This window comes from Sus scrofa, chromosome 4, assembly GCF_000003025.6.
Source record: "Sus scrofa isolate TJ Tabasco breed Duroc chromosome 4, Sscrofa11.1, whole genome shotgun sequence".
Classification (NCBI taxonomy): domain Eukaryota; kingdom Metazoa; phylum Chordata; class Mammalia; order Artiodactyla; family Suidae; genus Sus; species Sus scrofa.
The window spans coordinates 23,644,433-23,663,536 of record NC_010446.5 but is presented as its reverse complement, the minus strand read 5'-3'; the positions used below and the strand labels follow the sequence as shown (position 1 = coordinate 23,663,536).

Genomic DNA, 19,104 nt, shown 5'->3' with positions numbered 1-19,104 from the left:
TGAGATGCAACTAAAAATAACAAAATATTATTCAGGCATCCATCAACTATGTTTCTAGAAAATGTGGTTAGATTAAGAAAGTGATGTATCTATCTTATACACTTAGGTCTATATAAGCAAGATACTTCTACATATAAAATTATACTTTTATATATGGCCATATGTTTATTCTCCTTAAGACTGCCTTCCTCATGTTTCACTCAATGCCTTTATTAACATTCATTATCAGAAAAAATCCTCTATGTGTCTTTGATGAAAACTAAAAATAAAAACATATATTCAATTGTCCTATCAAGCTTTGTCATGATCTGCATTATCAGAGGAACGAAATAATTTCACTTATAAATATATTTTGTGTATTCACATTTTTCCAAATATTGTCATTTATAGGATACTAAATGTAAAATAAATTATTTACTTTTTTTTTTTTTTTTTTTTTTTTTTTTGTCTTTTGTTGTTGTTGTTGCTATTTCTTGGGCCGCTCCCGCGGCATTATTGTTGTTGTTGTTGCTATTTCTTGGGCCGCTCCCGCGGCATATGGAGGTTCCCAGGCTAGGGGTTGAATCGGAGCCATAGCCACTGGCCTACACCAGAGCCATAGCAACGCGGGATCCGAGCCGCGTCTGCAACCTACACCACAGCTCACGGCAACGCCGGATCGTTAACCCACTGAGCAAGGGCAGGGACCGAACCCGCAACCTCATGGTTTCTAGTCGGATTCGTTAACCACTGCGCCACGACGGGAACTCCCTAAAATAAATTATTTGATTCATCATTTACTATCTAGACGCTTAATGAGTATCACCTAAATAGATAATGTGACACTAATAAACAAAATTGATCATAGATAGCAACTAAATAATAAAAATGAGACTAAAAAGGCAGATTCTTTCTGCAGAGTGAGGGGACTTTCTCAAGGGAAGAGCAATTACCAATAAATGCATACTAATTATTCCTTCGAAGACCCATGAATTCGGTAGAGAAAATATGAGCAACTGACAACTTAGCACAAAATAATTTATCAGACTAATTTGCCCCACACACATCAAGGCCGTAAGGGAATTGACAACGCATAGGCTAATTTTAAGTGGTAGAAAGAGCTTAAGGAATGTGATCAAATGGAAGGGAAGGATAGGAAGAACAAGAGTTGAGACTGCACGCATCCGTTGAGAACTTGGTATAGAATTAAGGAATAAAATGAAGGAGAAAATAATAGAAATAACGAGGTGGGGAATTAAAATCCATGTTCTTTGCAATCTTGGTCAGCTTACAGCCTGAAATAGGAAGTACATGCTCTACCCAAAAGTCGTTGTTTACAAAAATAACACGTAAAATTTATATTGTAATAAATATTAAAAGGAACATTTCATAAGCGTTGGGTCATAATTCCATGCCATTCTACCTCTGTTGAACTAAACACAACAAATTCATGATCATGAATTATTTGTTACCATAGCCATTTGCTCAAAACTGCAACCATGTGTCATAGCTTTCAGATAAAAACATAGTGGCACTTACCCTGTCCTGATGGAATATGTATACCTTTTGAGCCTTCTATGTTGATTGATTACTCTATGTATTGCCAAAGTAAACTAATTTATCTAGGGCCTGATATAGTTATATGTGGTCTCTAACTCTTCCATATGACTGAAAATCTGTCTAAAATATCAATAAGCTTAAATTGTCTAAAGGGAAAATAAAAACAAAATATTTGCCACTTTAAGAGCTGTGTGGTCTGGCTAAGTTAAGAAATAGATAATTGACAATAATGAAATAAAATAAGCAAATTATGAACAGATCTTTAGAAAAACTTTAAAAAGTATTCAGTTCTGTATTTTTAATACTCATTTGAAATGACTATGGGATGTAGTGGCAACTGCCTTAAAAAGTGAAAAAGCATAATATCTCACCAAATATTTGCAAAATAATTAGAAAAATAAACAAATTTCCTGTTTATACCTCTATATTTTCAAACAGAATATAAAAAGAAGACTAATTTGAAAACAATATGTAATAGAATATATCTCAATCAAATATAAAGAAATTTCCATTATATTAATGAACAATACAAAGAAAATAAAACAAAAATCAGGTGGTGGTCAACTTAGCTAGGCTATACTTTTCAGCTATTAAGTCAAACATTAATTCAGTTGTTGCTGTGAAGTGTTTTGTAGATGTGATTAAAGTCCATAATCATTTGACTTTACGTTAAGGGAGACTATCTAGATAAATGGATGAATCTAATTCAATTAAAGTCCTTAGCCTTTTAAAGTCCTCAGTCTTTCCTAATGATGAAGAAATTCTGCCTGTTGCTAGAAGTTTTAGCTCATGCTGCAGAGCCCTAACCCCCCATTCCTGATGATGTACCCTAAAGATTTTAACTCAATGAATTTTATTACATTTATAGTTGTGCAATGACCATCACAACTCAATTTTATAGCATTTCCATCCCAATCCCCCAGCCCATCCCCCGCACCCCCCAACCTGTCTCCTTTGGAAACCATAAGTGTTTCAAAGTCTGTGAGTCAGTATCTATTCTGCAAAGAAATTCATTGTATTATTTTTTTTAGATTCCACATATAAGTGATAGCATATGATGTTGGTGTCTCACTGTCTGACTAACTTCACTTAGCATGATAACTTCTAGGTCCACCTATGTTCCTGTAAATGCCTTTATTTCTTTCCTTTTTTATGGCCAAGTATGCCCTAAGGATTTTGGACTTGTCTTGTCAATCTCCATTTTCATATAAGCCAGTTCCTTACAAGAAATATTTTAACATATATCTGCCCTATTGTTCTTATTCTCTAGTCGAACTCTAATTCAAAAGATAAAATATATCTTAAAAATGTATATAATTTTAGAACATTAGTTTAACCCAAAATAATCTATGAACTTACTGCAATAGCAATAATAATTATAATTGGAATTTTATAAACAATATAGCAATTTCTGATTTAATAGTGAAGATATAGCCACAATCACTACTTCCATTAAAACTGGGGGAAAGGCTGGAAAAACTTCAAATTAATCATTTTTCTTAAAACCATCTGACAACCACAGTGAGAGGGCAAAGAACTCACCCAAAATCTCAATAGAGAGAGATGACTGGAAGAAACTGCAGAGCTAGGGCCGTGGCGTTTGCCAACTTGAATCAGACTTGAATCAGACTTGAGACTTGCTATGTAAGCTGGTAATAATGTTACCAAACCATGTGGGTCCACTTTCCCGCACAGTAAAGCCAATCTACTTACACTGGGTTGGGGTGAAGGAAAGTGCAGCATTTATTTCACAGGGCCAAGCAAGGCGTCCCATGGTAACTAGTGCTTAAAAGACCCAAACTCCCTGCAGGCTTGCAGGGAACGGTTTTTAAAGATAGGGAGGATGGTTATGGGATATGTGATCAGCTCACATTTATCTGATTGCCTGGTGGTGAGGTAATATGGAATCAACATCAGCAACCTTCTGGTTCCAATAGGTCTGGGGTCAAGCGGCATACAGTTAACTTCTCCCACCTGTTGGGGGTTTCAGTATCTGCAAAACAGCTCAAAGGATATGGTTCACAATACTATCTACAGCCCTTGAAGTGGAACTAAATGTCCTAGATTTGTTTAATGGCTAAACTGTTATTTTTTTTGTCTTGTTTAACTGTTTTCCTTTCTACAATTCTCACTTCTCTGGTTTACTTGTTGGAACGTAGGGAAGGCTTAGGAGACTAAGTTTTTCTACAAACATGAGTCAGGTGTAGGCTATGGGGTGGGGGAAGGGGAACCTGTTCCAGGAAGACCCCGTCAGTCCTGCTCAGTTACAGTAACATTCAACTAGGAATATTTATCAAATGACTAAAGCCTGGGTGTGGGCTGGCATGAGAGTGTGAGAATCCTGGGACACAAGCGGGGGATGGGATGCATACATTATTACAGCCCTGTCCTGAGAGAATCCAATCAAATACAGAGAAAATTGAGGTGAATGTTGAGAAAGTTTGTGTCTGAAGGAATGAAACTTAAGCTACTGCAAAAATCCCCCAAGACCATCTCCTGGAAGGTCTTAGTCTATAGAGAGAAAGACAACAAAACTATGTACGAAGGCCGAGGACACTGATGGAAACCCCTACAACTTGATGAGGTGAACAAGAAAAAAAGCAGCTCAACACCAGAGTATAGTTATGGAATGATTAACAGGAACACCTGTGAAAAACTCACTCTCAACACCAGGTTCACAATGCCTACCGAAGACTGAAGTTTAATCAGGATATCCCTTAAACCCTCCTAACCGACTACCAGTCTAGCAAGCGTTGAGTGAAAATAATATTGGAGTACAGATTCACACCAGGGAGCAGTACAAACAGAAGACACAAAGCCAAGTGTGGAAACACACAAGCCAGGTAATGCTTGTTAAATTCTGTTGAATTAAAACATTTGTTTTTCAAAGGATACTGCTAAGAAAGTGAAAAAAAGTACATAGACTGGGAGAAAATATCTGCAACTCATATTTCTATAAAATAATTTTATGCGGAATATAAAAATAACATCTAGAACTCAACAGCATGTAAACAAACAAGGCAATTTAAAGACAAATTACCAAAATCCTATAGACTCTTTTTCAAAAAATATAGAGAAATGGTAAATATAGTAAATAAGCTTATGAAAAAATGTCCAATATTAGGTAAATATCATTAGGTAAATCTTAGTTAAGGCCACAGAGACATAAAAATGTAACTTATTAAAATGATTTAAATTTTTTTTAAATGGCAGTAAGTCATACTGATGAGGATGCAGAGCAATAGAAATCCTCACCCGCCAATGGCAGAAATGCAAAATGATAAAGCTCTTTTAGAAATGGTAAGGCAGTTTATTCCAAAATTAAACATGCAGTTTTTTAATTGCCTAATCACTTCCTTCTTTTCATTTACTCTAATGAATTTAAGTTTTATGCTCACATAAAAGCCTGTATGAACACTATCATAAGTGCTTTATTCATAATTGTCAAAACTGCTAACAATCAAGAGTCTTAAAAAAGAGAATAGATAAACAAACTGTGGTACATGTACACAATGGAAGAATAGTCAGGAATAAAAAATAAATAGCTATTTATTCATACAACAACATGAATGAATTTTGAATGTACTTTACTAAAAACAGAATACCAGATCCTCGGTTAATTAATTATATGGTTACAAAAAAATGAAAGCCAGGCTCCTATGCCATGAGCTAGACAACCATTGAAGTATAATTTTCACTCTAGAGCTCCCCAGTGGAACTAGTCTGAGGCTATACCTTCGCCTGATATCTTGCTCTTGAGATTTCCCCCCTTCCTTTTCCTGCATCCTCTGTTCACACAGAGTCCTTCTTTAATAAAACACATGCATGAAAATCTTGTTCGAGTTCTGCTTCTGAGAAACCCAAACTAAGACTGAATTTAGAAGCTCTCTCTAAAATCTCCTTACTGTTTTACTTAATGAAATTTCTTTAGGTTTATAAAGCATTTTTGTTTTGATCTTATAACTGTGATGTAACAATTAAGTAGATGCTTTATATAATACACTTAGCCAATTCCATGGAGAAAAAAAAAAAAAAAAAACCTCTGTAACTTAAAAACCGTGAGTTATTTTAAAACTCTGAGCAAATATAGACAAAAAGTAAATTATAAATAAATAAAGCTAACTCTGTTCCTGAGTATAATTATACTAAGTACACAACTAATGACCCTTAAACTTTTAGGTAGGAAAAAAATTATAAAGAAGTTTTTGCAATTCTTCAATATAAATTCCTAGATTCTAAAGCAGCAGATAGCCTTTCTAACTTGTGTGCAGTGTAATAACGTTATGAATGACAATGAAAAATACGTGAAATTTAGTCAAGAAGTAGTGAAAAAAGGAGTAGTCACAAGCTGCACATTTAGTTTTCTTTATGGTTGTAAATAATCACCTATAATTGATATTAATTTATTTTAATAATAATTATTAATATTTATTTAAATTATAAAATAATTAGTATAGATGAATTGATTCAGTAAATATCTAGTCTGTTTTAATGTGAGGCATAATGCAATAAAAAATATTTTAGATGCGACAGAAACTACAGCATTTAGTTTATATCAATAAGCAATAACCATAATTGCATGGCATAGATTAAGTTATATTTATGAACCTGAGGAGATAATTATTGATGTCAAATTTAGGCACATTGTTTCTCAACAAAGCTTTCATATCAAATGGCACCACTGATTTTAGTCTACTGAGTCTACTGATGAGACTCTAAATATACCTGTGCTGCCAATGCAATGTCATACCCAGGCAGAGAACACTTATAGTATGAGTCGAGAAAGATTTGTTTCTTAATAATTCTGAAGGTATGAAATTATGACACTATTTTTAAGCTAAAAATTCAGACTCCCAAGTCACTGCAAATTTTGAATATACTCTCTCTCACCTTTTGTTTTGCATCAGTTCTCTGGCTAGACTGCTATTGGTTTAAATTATGGTACCTTAAATTCTTGAGGCACAATTATCATTTTTAGAACATAACTTAGCAATTATTGCATTAAAATTCAGTATCTGTACAAGTACAATCAATTTAGTGTACATGATTTAATACCTTAGAATGAAGAATTTCATGCAAGTTGCTTTATCTAGACATTCTTTTTTCCCAACAATATATTATGTTTAAAGTACTGATTTGTGACTTCTGACTTGGTTTATTCAAATTAATGTGAAATTGGTTATAGGTCATTAATGGTTCTTTCTGTTACTGGGTAACCTAAAAAATAATGTTTTAATATTGCAAATCATAAATCACTCACTTTCTAGTGATAAAAACAAAACCGTAAATGCTTCGTGGCTCCAAATTTAGCAGTTTGAGTGTCAGTCGAGAGGGCTGAGCACAAAATGCAAAGCCAAGGCTAGCAAGGCAAACAAGCATAAGATTTCCAGGCAGATTCTTAAGGAATAAAAGTATGTCAGCCGGAAATGGGACACTTCTGAGATTAAGAATAAAAGGAAACTAAGTAGAGAACTTCTGCATAGGCAAAAATGGATAAATGGATCCTTATTAGCAGACAACATAAAGTTCCTTGCTGTTCTATTTTGCTTGGCTCCTCACTCTCTCTCCATCAAGGAATCTCTCACTGGGATGCCCTAGCTCTATTTATTAAAATAAAACATTTGTTTGATGAAATTATTCTGATACCCCAAGGGGTTCATTTTAACAGTATCTGACCAGTACAAAGTACTGTGAGGACATAAATTTAAGATTTAATCTTGAGGATAATCTCCATAGACCAATGTGAGAGAATTTTTCCCGTTCAAATCATCTTTCTCAAAATAAAGCCAAAAAATCCGTAACTCAGCGTGTATTCTACTGTATCCCCCCTTTGGGTGCAACTTATCTCAAAGTCTAGTTTTAGCCCTTGTCCTGGATTAAAAAAATGAAGCTGAAATGTATGTATAACAATCAAGAAACATCACTGAAGAGATCCTCCTGTCTAGCATGGTTCCTGTTGATGGTGTGATGGTTAGTTTTATGTAGCAACTTGACTGCTGGATAGAACCCAGTTACGTAATGAAGCACTAATCTAGGTGTTGCTATGGAAGTATTCTGTAGATGTGGTTAACTTCTACAATCAATTTACTTTAAGAGATTGCCTTTGATTATGAATGTGGGCCTCATCCAATCAGCTGAAAGCATTAGGAGCAAAACACTGAGTTTTCCCAGAGAAGAAATTATGTTTCAATGCTGCAGCATCAAAAACCATTTCCAGTCTGCTGGCCTGCCCTACAAACTTCCCAAGTTTCCAACCCCCAGCCTCATGCCAGCCAAGTATTTAAAATTTCTCTCTCCCTCTGTGTGTGTGTGTTCACATGCAATACACACACATTTATGAAATCTGCTATTGGTTATGTTTCTAAGAAAAGCCATGACTAATGCAGATAATTACTTAAAGTGTCAAATAAGTATATATGTTCACCATAAAAAATCAGGTTGTAAAAAAATCACAAAATATTCTTTTTTTACCTCTATAAGTAAGCTTTGACATCAAAACACAAATAATGTGGGCAGAAAAATTTTGCACTAGTCTCAATAAGCAAGCACATATGTTTATGTGTAGGATAAGCACTTATACACACTGAAGGTACTATACACACTGAAGGTATTTTTTTTTTTTTTTGCCACACAGTGCACAACTGCAGAACTGCAGCAATACTGGATCCACTTGTCCCAGGCCAGGGAACTCTCCCCAAGGTTCTATTTATATCTAAAATCTGATTAATGTCGTTGGACTCTGTGAGCTCCCTGAACACATTTTAATACATCTGAGTATTTTGGTCAATATAAGGAATTGGGTTGAGAATGGATCAACAACTGACATTTTTTTGAAGAACTCAGGAATAATAATGTCTGAGAGGTGATGAGGCAGCTATGCCTAAGATGTCCAAATAGCTTTTCCCTATAAATATGACTGTAATGAATGGTACATAATACCAGTTCTAGATGAAGGAATGCTCAGTGCATTCAAAAGAACTGAGAAGTCAGAAAAGCCTGGAAATATTTGGCATTACTACATGTCATAAAAGTGTGATGATAGAATAAAGAGATAAAGAGCATATCATCATTACCTATTTTAGTTTCATTTTCTTTAAACAACAGTCATTGTCTTGAAAATCACTTAGCAAGGTCCTATTTCCTACTTTACCTTAAGTTGTCATCTAGATGTAATCTCAACTTTATTTTGTATATAAAGAGCAAAAGACATTCACATGTTTCTTTGGTTCCTTCTGTTTGTGTTTAATATTTGAATCTTGTCTAGATTATATTTCACTGTTTTTCATAATATGGTCAATGGACTCCTGCATGTCTCAGCTGTTTTCAGGATTCCGTAAAGTCAGGACTATTTTTGTCACAATACTAGGATGTCTTTGCTTTTTTTGTGCTGGGTGTACTGATGTTGGAAAAAGATTGGTAAAGGAAAATGGCATGAATTGTAACTGCAACACCAAACTATAGTAGGAGACATTTCATTTTTCACCTTCCCGTATTCACATGAAAATCAAAGTTACCTAGGAATGTCCTGATGAAGCAGTAAAACATCAATTATACTAAATCTCTCTTCCTACCTAGAGATTTAGTATTGAAATATATGTATATATATATATATATATATATATATGTGTGTGTAGCTGCAGTATTAAAATGCACATATATTTATTTGTAGGAATAGAGATCTAGTATAATTGATGTCATACTATATACAATTAATTGATTATATTACCTTCTTTATAGTGAAAAGTTTGCATAAAATGCTTCTGCCAGGTACAGAAATATGAGCACTGTCTTCACATACAAAAATATGAGCATTTTCCAGAGGAAAAGCAAATATGGAATTGAGTTACTACCCGAACTAGTTGATTCTTTTGCAATGGGAAGCATTCTTACTTAAAAGAATCCCTGGCAAACAATGGTTATGCAGATTTTGGCATTTGGCAGATATTTTCTCACAAAAGGACAAAGTAAACCTGTCACTTCAGGGAAAGTCACTGGCTTAAACAGAATTATTGTGAATTTCAAAATTTTATCTTTTAAGTGAAAGAATTTTGAAAAACATGTTTACATCACTCTGAGACTTGCCAACACAAAGAATTTTCTGATCAAATTGGTAGTGAGAGCAACAAAAGTAATTATTCCACATTTTGTATTAAAATGTGACAACATTTGGAAGATAGTCATGACAGTGAAGCATTGTTTTCTAAATGATAAGTGATGATCATTTCATATAAGTAATCATGTAGCCTGAAAATTAATTTACATGCAATAATGTAAATAATTCAATGAGGTGAAAGAAAAACCAATGCAATTTAATATTATACTTTCTCGATATGGTTTAAGGTTCTACTAAAATTGCTTATATGATATCAAATAAGAACTATTCACTTTCCTGAAAAGGCTATTAAAATCTCTCTCACTCTTTTAGCTGCATTCAAATACTCTCTAGGTTTTTTGTTTTTGTTTTGTTTTGTTTTGTTTTTGGCAATTCAAACCTTTTTCAACCACATATTTTTTCATAAACTTCAACCAACAGAAAATTCTCTTTGTTCTTATTCTTGTTCTTCGAATTCTTGTCCTTGGGCTCTTTATTTTTAGCATATATGTTTTTCCTTGTTGACTTCAACTGCACCTATGATTTTAATTTCTATTCATTCCCTGGTAACTACTAAATCAATATTTCCAAGGGACTTCTCTTTCTGAGACCGAGATTCATTTAATCAAGTGCTTGTTGAACATTCATTCATTTCATTGATTGCTTCCATTTGAAAATCAAGACTTCCACACGCTCAAAATTGTCTTTGCCACTTTCTTCTCAAGACCAACTCACTTTTTTCTTTCTCCAGTGAGTGACTTCTCCACCTGCCTATTTACTCAAGAGGAAAGCTATTAAAACCCTCCTTCATATTAACAATCCATCCCTGCAAAACTCCACCTACTTTAGTTTCTTCTCCACTTACTATTTCATAAAAATATTTTGAATAATATCCTCTCCAGTTCCACAGATTTGTATTATTTCTCACCTGTGCAATCAAATAGAGACTGAATATGTTCCCTGACTATAATCCCATGCTCCTCTGTTTTTCATATTGCTGCCACAGTGATTCTCAAAATGCACATCTGATAATGTCCCCTCCTGGATTATATATTTCCAGTGGCCTAGCATCACCACCATAGACAGGCATTTCAATCTGATGTGGAAGTCTTTTTGTCCACTGAAGTGATCATGAGAAAGTAAAAATAAAACAAAACAAAACAAAAAACAAACAAGCAAACAAACAAAAAAAATGGTTTGGAAAGAACCAGCAAAGCACTGATAAAAGAGATTTTTACACACACACCCACACACACCCACCATAGTATGTATATATTCAAGTGCACATGTACATATGTTGGTAGCTACACAATGTTATAACTACCAGAAAACATCTGCTGAATAGGTAACACCCTTCTGAAGTTGTGAGACTTTTTGCTTGCTCTGGAATCAGAACACTGACGACTGACAAACAGACCAGCAAACATTGATGTGATCTGCTTTTGCTGTCAGCCAAATCACAGACCTTATAACTAATTTATGTTACAGATACTGCTGGCTCTATATTGCTCCTATAATCAGCCTCAGGTTTAGGAAAACAAAAAAACAAGACAAAGCAAAACACCAATGCCATTCTTCAGATTTGTAAAGAAACTTTCAAACTCATCTCTATATAAAAGGTACATCCACCCACCGAGCTAGAATGAACACTCCATGAGAGAAGGGAGTATCATTTGACCTATACCCAACAGGTACCCCAGTATCTGCCATAGTTCAGGAATTCCATAGATCTTGAGGGATAAAAAAAATTAATTAAACAATACGTTCCTGAAGGACTTGAAGTATCTCTAAAGTACATTTTATAGCAACTACACTCTTATTCCTTTATTTTCCATAAATAAAAAATACACTGATAAAAGTGTCTGCAACAACAAATTACCTGTACTCAATTTTTTGTTTTTTGGATTTTTTCCCACTTAAATAACAGTAGGTACAGGGTCTGAGAAGATATGATATTAAATTTCTAGTATTGTGAAAACAAATTCATCAGATGCACAGCAAGACATTTCAAGAATCTATGGCAATCTAACTACATACAGATATAAAACTTAGAGGACATGAAGAAATAAAAAATTACAGAAGAAATTAGCTTCAGAACAGTAGTCCTTAGAGGTTTTTTGTTATTTATTTGTTTGTTTGCTAGTTGTTTGGTTTTAAATCACAGACTTAAAATCAGACTTTCACCCAAAGAAATTCTGAATCATTAGGCCTGTGGTGGAAACTTAGAATAGTAATTAAAAAAAAATTATAAATGTGAAGTGCAACCAAATTTGGGGAATATTACTTTCTGAGGATATTTTTTACTTAAGAAATATTTCAAGTTTATCTCATATTATAAATATTTGCATCCCTAAAATGTTATCAATGTTCAAATACTACAGTATCACCTATAACACACCAATAGAAAATGAATGGTTATTACTTTAATCATAGAAATATTTGTTAGGCTTTATGGTAATAATGTTAGATATCATTTTCTCCAGCTTTGTCGACTAGCTTGCTCTTCTGTTGCTGGCATATTTTTCTGCAGGACAACTGTTTGGTCCAAGGAGCTATTGTTTCTCCGTTCTAATTTCACGGCCACTCTGGCTCTTTCTAAGGAAGTTCTGTGTGCTTTTCTGTGTTTATTTTTCCCATTCAGATGGTCTGGGTTTAGCATTCCATGCTATATAATGTTATAACTAACTTAGAATTAACTGAATTACTTTTCTGCTTGCCTAGTTTACCTATGTTTTAAAGGAAAAAACTTTCTGGAAAAAGATTTTCTAATTTTTTAAATTATTTCCCCAATACAATTCTTTTTTCTACTGTACAGCATGGTGACCCAGTTACACATACATGTATACATTTTATTTTCTCACATTATCATGCTCCATCATAAGTGACTAGTCATAGTTCCCAATGCAGAATGGAAAAAGATTTTTTAAACATGACTAGAAGATTCCAAAGTGTCTCAGTGATAGAATCATCAATTTTTCTTATTGATAAGGTCTGTCTTTCAGTTCTCCAGGAGGGTCCAGAACTCAGTTTTAAATCTCTCTCTCTCTCTCTCTTTTTTTTTTTTTTTTTTTTACCTTTTTGCCTTTTCTAGGGCCGCTCCCGCAGCATATGGAGGTTCCCAGGCTAGGGGTCTAATCAGAGCTGTAGCACCGGCCCATTCCAGAGCCACAGCAACGCGGGATCCGAGCCGTGTCTGAGACCCACACCACAGCTCACAGCAACGCTGGATCCTTAACCCACTGAGCAAGGCCAGGGACCGAACCCGCAACCTCGTGGTTCCTAGTCAGATTCCTTAACCACTGCGCCATGATGGGAACTCCCTCAGTTTTAAATCTTGAAAACAAAACTTTAAATATTTTTAAGAGAAATTTTAATGGGAAGTATTCTTATATATTTTAAAAAGAATTTACAATTCTCACCTCAATGATACTGTCTGCTTATCTTCAAATTGATTGTTTTCCCTGAAGAAGATAAATATTTTTTGCTATTTTCAATTTCTATTGACTTTTAAATTTTGAATTAATTAGTGCAGCTGGCCTTGATCAGTCTGATATCTGGCCTTGTTATTCTTCCTCTGTTAGGTAAACTTTGCCTTGGCTTTTGGAACAATGCCATACCTATGTATGATAACTGTCAGGAGCTTCATGACTTAGCATTATTTCAACCTTATTATTAGAGATATTCCCTACATGTGTCATGTAAAAAATCCTTTCTTTTAAGGATATTGTTTAGTATCAGGACTATTAATAGATCTTGTTCAGGCATCTACTGCCCTTATTGCTTAATAAGAAAAATGCAGTCATACTGGAAAAAAAAAAGAAAGAAAAACAAACAAACCAAAATCAAATCGCTTCATGTATTTGTAAGTCTTCAGCCATATTTCCAATGCAGAAACCCCTAGAACTGTTGAAGGAATTTACTCAACCTTTTAGCTAGGAAAGATCCCTTCATTCTTCTAGCATAAAGCTGAGTTTAAAAGCAGGTTCTCTGGTGGCCTATAGTCAGGATTCAGTGCTTTCACTGCTCTCGCCTGGGTTTGATCCCTGGTCTGGGAGTTTCCACATCAAGCCAATACAAGCCATGGCCAAAACAAATTTTAAAGAGTAGGCTTTCTTTCTTCTGGCTTCTCATGCCCACACCTCATTTTTGGTGATCAAAAGAGGTAAGCAAGGGGTTTCCATCATGGCTCAGCGGTTAATGAACCCCACTAGTATTCATGAGGATGCAGGGTTGATCCCTGGCCTTGCTCAGTGGGTCTTACTATAGCTGTGGCGTAGGTCAACAGCTATAGCTCCGATTCAACCCCTAGCCTGGGAACCTCCAAATGCTGTGGGTATGGCCCTAAAAAGCCAAAAAAAAAAAAAAAAGTAAGCAAAGATTCACTAACATAAAAGTTTCTTCTTAAAATCTAGATGGGTGGCCTGTATCATTTACTATGGTTTTTTTTCCTTACAAAATACTGAATATATATTTAAAATATTTTCTATATGAATACATCTAACTCCATTGCTGCCAGGTTAGAACGTACTCACACAACACTGCAGTCCTTGATTCATCCTCGAGTTCTCAGTTCTCCAGAAAATGATCAAGTAGAAGGAGCACAAAAATGAAATCTTAAACTTTCAATTAATGATTTTATAAAAAGTTTATACTCTCTATTTCATAAGTTGTAGGAAAACGCAATTAGCCAAATCCTAACCTCTAACTTAGGAATTAAGGGATCAGGCTGACTGCCATATCTGTCATTTCATATCCTCCTTTCCTTGATGGATTTTATTTCCTGACAACCTTTAATAAAATAACACACCAAAATGAAAATAATTTCAACATGTGAATTGCCATGATTGCAAAACATAGCAGTTCTAGAGCCTGCACTGAGACATTTGGGTTATCTAGATGACATTAGTGAGTGTCCAATAATTTATATATTTGAGCCATGAAACCAAGACTATATATAAAAGAGTTAGTTTGGCCCCTTAAATATTTCCTTCTAATACTTTTACCATTTGTAAAGTCATTTTCTTCATTTCCTTAAGCTGCCCTGGATGACACACTTCCTGTAGTGTCAGTTTTCCTTCAATTTGTTAGGGAACTCATTCTTTATATAAATCATCCCTGGCTCCTAATTACATGATGCCAACATATGAACCACTTCTGTTCTCCCAGCAATAACAAATATTTTATTCAATATTACCTGCATTTAAGTCCCATTCTAGTATAATTTTCTCTGGTAATCTATCACAGTGACTCACAACCAGCACTCATTTTCAAAATTCATTTTGAAAAGAAATCCCAATCTAGATTAAAATTTGAAGAAATCATGCCTTCACATGAGCTATTACCATTCTTTTTTTTTTTTTTTTTTGTAGTTGTTTAATATAGATTTCCTTGATTTTTATTTTTTTGGCCAGTGTAGCAGCTTGATGTCAGATCTCAGCTCCCAGACCAGGGGTCAAACCTGGGCCACAGTGGTGAAAGCACTAAATCCTAACCACTAGGCCACAAGGGAACTCCCTATTGTCATTCTTTCTATTAACATTTTATATAGAGAGAAATTGATTTTGGACCAATTACTTAGCATTCAAGACAATGAATCGCTTATAATATGTCTGTGTAGTTGTGTTCCAACCAAATAGTCTTTACATGTAAATGGCTCTGAGACATGACTTCCCAAGTGGAATGACCAGTTAAGCAAGGATCAACAAGCATTTTTCTTATTCCCCATAAGCACCACTTAGTTTTTTCTTTTTCTTTTTCTTTTTCTTTTTTTTTTTTTTTTTTTTTTTTTGCTAATACAGATACCATTGCTTGAAAAACAGTGTTGAAAAATGACCCAAAGTTGTATTGTCAGATGTAGAGTGGCGATGCTTGAACGAAGGAGATGAGGAACTAGAAAATCCTTATAGTCACTCACTGTCATTCTCCCACATGCTGCTCCCTCCATGTAAATGTCCAAGTCTCATTGACTCCATCTACTATTCCAGTTCCAGCCACTAACTCCACTCAACAAAACATCCCTGGTCAAACATATAAGAAAGGTAAAAGGAAAGCAGGTTAGCCAATCTTTTGGGCTCTCAAGATTAAGGATTTAAATATATTATATGTGGCAAATGGAAGTTACTGGGTTCCTGGGCCAGGGATCAAATCTGAACCACAGTCGCAAACTACACCACAGCTGCAGCAACCCCAGATCCTTAACTCACTTCTCCAGGCCAGGGATCAAACCCATACCTCGGCAGTGACCTGAGCCACTGCAGAGACAAAGCTAGATCCTTAATGCACTGCACCACAGTGGAAATTCCAAAAAGAAAGATGTTAAAAAGTGAACAATGGATAGAGATTTGTCCTTGATCATTTTCTATACCAGCTACTTGAGTAAGTAATAACAATTTTTCTGCCCTTAAAATTAGTTTTCCTACTTTGCTGGGAAATTTGCCATGGTTCAAAATACTCCATTATCCTAAAGTAAAAACTTATAGAACTTTTAAAGCAAAGACTTTGCAGCTGAAGTATTGACTGCATTTCCTTTATTTTTTTGCAATTCAAGACATTTTAATCTGTATCTAACACTGAGGTAGGAATGTACAATTTTCCTAAGATCATTATCATGAAAAAACCTATTCCATTGTTCAGAGTTTGTCACCCTCTTGGCTTTCCTTTCCTACCCTTCACATCCGTACTAATCTATAAGACATTATTCACCATTACCTGATGGAAGAAAATTTGCTTTTTTTGTTTGTTTGTTTTTTGGTTTTTTTTCTGGCATACTCCAGCCAGAAAACTCCAAAGAAAAGACAAAATTTTTCACAAAGAACAAATCATCAGTTGTATTTATAAATCCAGAGTTGAAGAAACAAACAGCTGTACTCACCTATTATCTATTAGGGAAGAAACTGTTTAGTAAAAATCACATACCATTCAATCCTCTTGAGATATTCTGCATCTCGAAATAGATTCAAGATAAAAATGCAGTGTGACCTTTTCTAGAACTCCCACATGGTAGGATGATTTCTCCATTCTTGATTCCTTTTCTTCAGGTCAATCTTTCTAGAAGTTGCTAGATTGCAATAGTCCCTTTGTTTGACATCATTTTTCCAAGCAGTAATTTCTTATCTCATATTCTCCACTTATGTTTGACTAAATCTTAAATTTATCAGATACTCAGCAATTCCTGAGGGATAGCATGCATGCTGCCTATACACCATTCATTAAGGTACAGCAATTAAGCAGTTTCATCAAAGACTGGGCACATTGCCAAACTATGATCACTTTCAAAAAACTCAAGAGTTGAATTATGTTTCATTAAATATAGTGATTGTGAGAAGAATATATATATATAAGAAATGCTAGATATTTTATATGAATAATCAAGAACTCCTTGGGTTTCAATTAATTCTTTTCCCCCCAAAAAAAAGTCTCCTAGAAAACTTTTAAGAGAGTTTTAGGTCCCAGCTTCACAGTTAAATAGATTGTATTACCTGTATTCTAAGTGTTGGAATCTTAAGGGTATGGAAATGTAGAAGAGCCGTTTTTCCACTTTTACCACACATAAATGGTGGCCCTGGTCCACCTTGATCATCCCTTTTCTGCTTTTTATTCTAAAGATGAATAGTCATACTACATCCCATACAATCTCTGGAGTAATCTAGCAAAGCAGTTACTTACAAAATCACTGATTTCCTAAGACAATGAATCACATGATATCCTTGCCTTGAAGAATTATGGAATGTTGTTTGAGCCCTGTATCCATGTACATAATGTCAGTAAAAAATGTGCCTGAGAATGTAAAGAGATAAAATACTTTGTGGGCAAGACTTGCTTTGCTAATATCTGAAGTATTTAACATAGGCTATCTATCACCATTTTATATCTTAACAAATGAAATTGTCAAACTATCTGTGCAGTTTAAGAGTTAGGGAGTTCATGATGTGGCTCGGTAGGTTAAGAACCCGACATGGTGTCCATGAAGATTCAGGTTCGATCCCTAGGTTAAGAATCTAGAATTGACACAAGCTGCAGTGTAGGTTGCAGATGTGGCTCAGGTCCAGTGTTGCCATGGTTACGGTGTAGCCTGGCACCTGCAGCTCTGATTTGACCCCTCTCCTGGGAACTTCCATATGCCACCAGTGTTGCCATGAAAAGAAAGAAAGAAAGAAAAAAAGAGTTACAACAATGAGATTATTCTGTGCCTAATTTTCATTTCCACATTTGCTCTTGGTCCTTCCTTTACCCCAGCATCATTCCAACCTCTCTGCGTTAGAAAAATTTGTAGCAGTGAAATGATCTTGAAAGACTTTCTTCATATATTTTTCAATCCCTTCAAGCTAAAGTTGTTTGCTTAAAGGAAAAACTTGTATTTTTTTTTCTTAAATGACTAGAAAAAACAAGACCAAAATTTATCCCTGTGCCAACTGTATCTGAGTTTCATACTATTGATGATAATATAAAAATGAAATCTGTCCATTGTTCTAGTTTTTCTTATTTGCCTCATACTTGCAGCCCATTGTATCCACTGTTGGAACATCTCGGTAAATGTACAAGTTGTAAAGGTTTTACTGTTTCTCATGCCTCTGGAATGTAAGAGTTACATTTTAAATATTCAGTGCTTGAAATGCCAAAATGTGTTGCTGGGAGAGGTTATATAATCTTTTTTGCTGGAGACCTTTTAGAACAGAATAGACACCTCTCCCCCTGTGTTAGTTTAAATGTAGCTGTGCCTAGAGGCAAGGAAGACAGTAACTGACCTCCAGTAACTGAGACACTTTTAAGCTCTATGATTTATGAAATGGGTATGCAGGATTTCACAGTAGTGGGTAGACACCATCTAGTGGAACTTTACACAGAATTTTTAAAAATTTGCCTAACCTATACAGTGTATTTAAGGAGCATGTTTTAATGAACTGTAAAATGGTTAGTCTCAATTTGTTAAACTAATAGTCAAGTAATAATTACTGAATATCATGATTATGTGTGGTAGGATGAAAAATATTCTTGCAAAAGATATGCAAATCAAATCCCTGGAACCTGTGGTTGTTAATCTTACTTGGAAAAAGGGTCTTTGCAGATGTGATTAAATTAAGCATTTTGAAATGAAGATGTAATCTTGGATTATTAAGGTGAGCTCAAAATTCAATCACAAATGTAATAGAAACACAGAGGGGATTAGCAGTAGAAAAGAAGGCATATAGACAAGGGAGAAGGCAGTTTGAAGACAAAAGCAGAGACCAGAGAGATGTAGGCACATGCCAAGGAAAGCCTAGTTTCTGCAACCAGAAACTTGAAGAAGCCAAGAACAGATTCTCTGCTGGACTCCCAGTGAAAGAGATGCCCTGCCAGATTTAGGGCTTCCAGCTTGTAGAATTGGGAGAACAAATTTCCGTTTGTTTAAGCCATTGAAGTGGTGGTAATGTGTTAACAAAAGCTGTGGGAAACTAATAGCATGCTTTTGTAAAACAACTCTGAATCTAAAACAA

General features: G+C 34.8%; 2 long non-coding RNA genes across 3 annotated transcripts in view; one reads left to right on the top strand and one right to left on the bottom strand.

Moving 5' to 3' along the window:
* The window catches only part of LOC110260235, a 62,638-nt gene extending 59,235 nt beyond the window's left edge, over nt 1-3,403 (bottom strand). Inside the window, exon 1 of one of the 2 annotated variants that reach the window (XR_002343152.1) lies at nt 3,082-3,403. This is a non-coding gene — a long non-coding RNA (uncharacterized LOC110260235). The remainder of the gene's footprint in view (nt 1-3,081) is intronic. The other variant, XR_002343151.1, reaches the window with a different exon arrangement.
* LOC110260236 overlaps nt 1-19,104 on the top strand; it is a 911,564-nt gene that overhangs the window by 793,741 nt on the left and 98,719 nt on the right. The gene's annotated exons all lie outside the window — the stretch shown is intronic.